This window comes from Panthera pardus, unplaced genomic scaffold (assembly GCF_024362965.1).
Source record: "Panthera pardus isolate Hobbes unplaced genomic scaffold, ASM2436296v1 HiC_scaffold_10, whole genome shotgun sequence".
NCBI classification, from domain to species: domain Eukaryota; kingdom Metazoa; phylum Chordata; class Mammalia; order Carnivora; family Felidae; genus Panthera; species Panthera pardus.
The window spans coordinates 70,662,163-70,668,162 of record NW_026526655.1 but is presented as its reverse complement, the minus strand read 5'-3'; the positions used below and the strand labels follow the sequence as shown (position 1 = coordinate 70,668,162).

Here is a 6,000-nt window from a genome sequence, read left to right as displayed (position 1 = left end):
GATTCCCAGGAATGACTCAGAGTTTTTCATAGACCCTATGGACATCTCATTCCTTAGCTAAATACTTTAGTATGGCTGGAAGCAAGAGTGTTCTAAACAAAGTTGAGAGATTTTTGACCTTTGTATTGATTGTTGGGGGAGTCACTGGTGAAATTTTAAGCAAAGGGGCATGACTGTACTTATGTAGCTGAAAAAAAATCTTTGTTAATTAAATGGAGAATGCATTGAAGGGGGACAAACTGAAGGCAGGGAGATTAAAATTATTGCTGCATTCTAGGAAAAAAGTAATGAAGGTTTGAGTTAAGGTTGAAGCAGAGGGAATGGTAAAAGGTGAGTGGTGATCGGAAAAGGTCTTTTATAGATTTAAATCCTTCATGATTTCTAGGGTTATTAGTTGGGAGGCCAGTGGGAATAGGTGAATAAGAGGGAAATGTCAACTCGTAGGTCTGATTAGGGAAACCAGTTGAAGGATAGGCTCATTCACCAAAAAAAAGCAAATAGAAGAGGAACAGGTTTGGGGGTAAACATAAAGATTTTGATCCAAATATAGTATTACCTATGGTTAAAATAACCCATTTTTTTTTGTTTTTTTTTTTTTGTTTGTTTGTTTTTTAGATAGAAATGGACTATCTTTAAGAGGGAAATTCAGTATAATTATGCCTACTCAAGTAGCTTTGGATTCAGATGCTGTAATCCCTCCTTTCCCTCTATCCAGGGGATTCATCATTTTTGATTTAGAAATGCTTTAAAGATGCTCATTATTTGGAATATATTTGATAAAGTGAGAGGGACTGGGTGAACATGTTGCCCTAAACAGAGCCTGTTGCGAAGTATGATATAAATTCGTCAGTAATCAGTCATTTCTTGGGTGGTTTTGCTATCTGAAAACCTAGCACAGAGCAGATAATGGGTGAAACGTTACTGATACTAATTCTATGGAGAAACGTCAGTAAGTGTTTTTTTTTTTTTTTGAGCCCTGTAAATTGGGCTTAAAATAGGTGGATTTAACATTTGGGAAACGTTGGTTTTCCTTGAAATCCAATCCCTGGAAAGCGGCGAAAACAAGGAGGCGGGTAGACTGCAGTGTGGAAAAGAACCCCTGACCGATTTCCCCTCTCTTTACACCCCTCCCTTTTCTGCTTCTCAGATGACCGAGTTCAAACGAACCTTTCAGTTCTTGAGTAGGACCGTGGTGAACACCCAAACGAAAGGGGTTCTGGTTTCTGCAACCCTGTAGTTACATTTCCTAGCCCGTCACCTCCTGGGCCCGGTAGGCGGGCGCCCCAGAGCTCGACCGCGGCCTGGACGCGAAGAGGAGGGGAGAAAAAGGTGGGGGGGGGGGGGGAGAAAAGGGTGAATGTCTGAGGGGCGGGAGCGGCGCGGGCGCTAACTTCCGTCCCGCCCTCCCAGCCTCGCCTGGAGAAGCGGGGTTGCCCGCGCCGTCCGGGTGGCGCAGGCCTCCGGGACGCCCGCCGAACTCCCGAGCCGTCTCCAATTGGCCGTCGGGGGAACGGAAGCCGAAGCAGAGGAGTGAACCCGGAAGTGCTTCGCCGCGGAGGCCCGGGCGACTCTTTTGAATGGAATCGGGCTGATTCATCGCCGGTTCGCGGAGCCAGAGCCCGGCGGAGTCTGAGTCGCCGCTGCAGCTGCTGCCGTCTTCGCCGCCTCCGCGTCACCGCAGGTGGGAGACGAGAATCCAGACCGCGGCCTCCCGTCCCCGCCCGCTTTTAGGTAAGACGGGGAAGGCAGGGCCCCGGAGGTCCGCGGAGGCAGCCGAGCTAGGCCGCCGCCGGCCCCGCGCCTTCCTGAGTCACGTTGCCCAGCCGGGTTGCCGCTGGAGGCCTGGGCCCTGACGGAGGAGTCCAGGCTCCTTCGTACTCCTCGCCGGTTATTCGGGCCTCTCTGGATGTAGTCTCCTTCTTCCAGGAGTTTCTGCTTCGCTGAATTCATCACATTTGGGGGACCCTCTTCTCCCGACACCAGGAGAATCCTTGTGTATGGCCTCTGTGTGTGTGTGTGTGCTCTATTGATAGTTACTCCGGTGTTGAAAAACTTCAAAGAAGGTAGAGGAAACAAGGGAGAGAGAATTAAATTAACTTTTTCAGTGAAGGCATGCTTGCTTTATCACTTGTGCTACCCATGGGCCTTGACCCCTTTTTTTCTTAGTGTTAAGATTTCAGCTCCCTTCAAAAACCGGACAAAAACCCCAGAGATGCACTGGTGTTTAGCCTTGAAACTTTCCAAAGCAAAGTGTGGTTCTTCGGCTATGCTTTTTAGCTTACTTTCAATTTGTCCTAATTGAGTAGTTGTTGGTGAATAGGTAGCATTTCCTGTTTTCAGTAAAGTAGAAATCTGCTCTGTGTTACCTCTTGGAACTTTTCCTTGGGACGTACTTTTGTGTCTGTCAAGAGAAGAAAAAAATGTAAACTTTTCGGAAGAGTTGGAATGTAAATTTGGTGACCGAATGAAAAAGTCTTGAAATAAAAAATGGTAACTTAAAAGTTGATAAAGATTCATGGAAAAGGCAGGGAAGAAGCCTTAAAAATTAGCATAGAAATGCAGTTCTAAGGTGTAAGTTTTTTTTTTTTTTATTGCTACAAAAATATGTTTTTTATTACTAAGTTAATGTTTATGAGTAAAGGAATAAGTCAGTCACTATAATGTTGAAATAACAAAAAAGAACTGAATACAATGTTAGTGGAGATAATTAACACAATGGTGGCTTTCTTGTTTTGTCCAGTAAGGCTAGCAACTGGCTCATTTAAAGTTTATATGTTTTAAACAAATTTAACAGAAGTGGGACACTAACTACAGTTAAGTTGTGTTCAGTGAAGTGATATTTAGTGAAAACCCTGGATATTGTCAGAAAACAGTTTTGAAGTCATCTTTCAATGAAGCCTCACCTGTTGACTTTGGGAGAAATTGTTTTTTCTCCTCAGGGTTGCTTGGTAAATAATATTTTGCTGTTTTAATGTAAAGCTTACTTTTGCGTTTATTTTTATGCTTGTGATGTAAACCTTGTTTTTAGTATGTAGGTTTACAACCTATGTTTGATTATCAGTAACAAGAGATTGTGCTTTTGTTTTCCATTATACAGCAGTGTTCATTTCATAATTCAGTGTCCACTTCTGAAAGTCTGACCTGAAAATTCACATGATTTATTACTAATGATCTTGTCATATACCCAGTTTGTTGCACTCCTTTGACATTCATATCCTGCTTTGTGATATTTTGGTGTCCCCATCTGTAAAATGAGAATTGGATTAAATAATCGCTTCTGGCTCTAAGATGATCATAACAATAGCAGTAATTATTGAGTACTTTATAAATGTTCCAGGCACTATAAGAGGTGCTTTGTATTTTTTCTTACACTGATTTCCAAGAGGTAGATTATTATCCCATTTTATGGATGAAGTCTAGAGACGAGAAGAAGGTAACTTTTTACAGATCGTACCGAGAGTAGGTCATAAAGCCCAGATTCAAATTGAGGTATGATAGCCTTCAGAGCCTTTCTGGCTCTACCCTGCCGCCTTTCACTATATGTATTTTTTTATGGGTTTATATCATTCCTCCCAGATAGAGTATAGATTCTTTGAGTGAAAGTTACTGAGTTTCTTAGTGGCTCTATTTCTGTATCACCTTATGCACAAAGTAGTACAGGTTTTCCCTGCTATCTGAAAGTTAGCTTTACCCCACTTCACTTTTACAGAAGACCTGCATTATACCCATTATTGCTAACAGATAGAAATCTGAAGAGGATTTTCGCTTTTACTAAATGGTAACTGTTTTCTTCGATTTATACCATTTCCACTTAGGAAGGTTTTCATAGGAACATTCTGCTTTTGGATAAGAGGGGGAAACTTGTATTTAATGAATGTTTAATTGAAAGTTGTAATTAGGAGACAGCACAAGAAAAGATATTTGTAACAGTTCCATCTTTACTGTTCTAAAATGGAAAAATCTTGCTTTCAAAATCCTATTTATATAATTAAAAGTTTAATATTGACTCTGTTTCTTCCACTGAAGAAAGCCTTTAAGAAAGTCAAAAACGTTTCCAATTACTTTCCACAAATCAGAGTAGAGGAATTAGAAATACAGTGAGATCACAAATATGGAGTAAAGGATTTAGCATCAGTCTGAAAAGTAATGTAACTGTAGCATGGATTGGGGAGTAAAAAATGAAAATTGAACTAAGAAACAATGATAAACTCGAACAACTAAGGCCTTCATGATTTGTTGAATTTTATGAATTACTAGGAAAACGGTGTCCCTTGTCCCTTGTGAAAAGATTGAAGAGTTAAAAAATTGCCACATTCCAAATCCAGATTAAGATAGTTTTGAAGGATCTGTTTTTAGAGTTATTCATAGTTCCATACATTTCCTATAAGTATTTGAGAATTGATTTATTTTAATTCCATCAGGAACACAATCTAACTGTATCAGGTTCTAACCAGATACTAACTTAGAGAGATGAAGAAGTAGAAAATCATCAACTTTTAAAAAAAAATTAAAATTTTTTTAAAATGTTTATTTATTTTTGAGAGCGAGAGAGACAGAACATGAGCAGGGGGCGGGGGCAGAGAGAGAGGGAGACACAGAATCTGAAGCATTCGCCAGGCTCTGAGCTGTCAGCTCAGAGCCCGATGTGGGGCTTGAACCCACTAACTGAGATCATGACCTGAGCCAAAGTCGTATGCCCAACCGACTGAGCCACCTAGGTGCCCCGAAAATCATCCACTTTTGATGTACAACCTTTTGAAAGTACTGATACTTATTTTGTATTGTTACCAATTTGGATTGTAAACATTATATATAACATATTAGTTACAGCTAAACACTTTGTTCATATTATCTGATAATGTTTTAAGTAAAGTTAATCATATCGTGAATGAGCTCTTGGGTCCTCTGCTTTTTGGTAGGTGTAAAAACTTGGTTTAGATCCATAGAAGTTTTCTATGGCCGGCCTGCCTTCCTTCCCTTCCTTCCTTCCTTCCTTCCTTCCTTCCTTCCTTCCTTCCTTCCTTCCTTCCTTCCTTCCTTCCTTCCTTATTTTTGAGAGAGAGAGAGGGATGGGCAGAGAGAGGGAGACACAATCTGAAGCAGGCTCCAGGCTCTGAGCTATCAGCACAGAAGTCCGACGCTTAACTAAGCCATCCAGGCGCCCCTGTATGGCTTTTATTTTGAAGAATTGGAAGTATTGTCTTTTATGTTATAGTTTAACACTTTAATTTTATAAACCCTTTTGCTAAAATCTGCAAAATTCAAGTCCCTCTTCTCCAGTGTAATTCATTTAGTACTGTGAAATGTACCTATTGTTTTGAAATTCAGTAAGTGGCAAAGCATGTGGGAAGAAAAATCTTTGGTGTATGAACTGTAGCCATACTAAGGAAAGTGGTGCTGAGGAGAGCTGCTAGCACTCCTTGTTTACTCACTATATGTCAAGCATTATGTTAAGTGTTGTTTATGTCCATTGTGTTCTTTAATCCAAACAACTGTATAAGGTGGATGCTGTCCTTATTCCCATTTTGCAGATAAGGAAACAGTCTCAGGGAGGTAACTGACCCCAGGACACAGAGCTAGTAAGTATTAGAGACAAGATTTGAGTCCTGGCACTTGTAACACAGAGTCATAGCTCTTAACCCTCATATATATAAAGTATGCATAACATAAAATTTATCATTTTAATCATTTTTAGATGTATAGTGGCTTTAAGTACATTTACGTTGTGCAGCTGTCACCACCATCCATTTCTGGAACTTTTCCATTTCCCAATTGCAGTACTTTTGAAAACATTGATAGCTCATAATTTTATTGAAGAGAGGATGGCTATCATCTCTGCTCACAAAATGTTTTTTGCTTTTAGATTTATAAACACCAATAGAGTTAGTCCAATGATTTTTTTCATTCTACATTATCTGTTTACTTTTGTTCATCTTTGTGGACACTTCAGCATTTGTCCACATATGAGCTTCATCAACATCATTATACATCTCTTAGCAA

The 6,000-nt window shown here is 40.2% G+C and overlaps 1 protein-coding gene across 1 annotated transcript in view; it reads left to right on the top strand.

The window, feature by feature from the left end:
• The first annotated feature begins 1,563 nt into the window (after positions 1 to 1,563).
• PSMD14 (proteasome 26S subunit, non-ATPase 14) overlaps positions 1,564 to 6,000 on the top strand; it is a 98,272-nt gene continuing 93,835 nt past the window's right edge. Inside the window, exon 1 of the mRNA XM_019457612.2 lies at positions 1,564 to 1,731. The gene's annotated coding sequence lies outside the window, so the exon portion shown is untranslated. The remainder of the gene's footprint in view (positions 1,732 to 6,000) is intronic.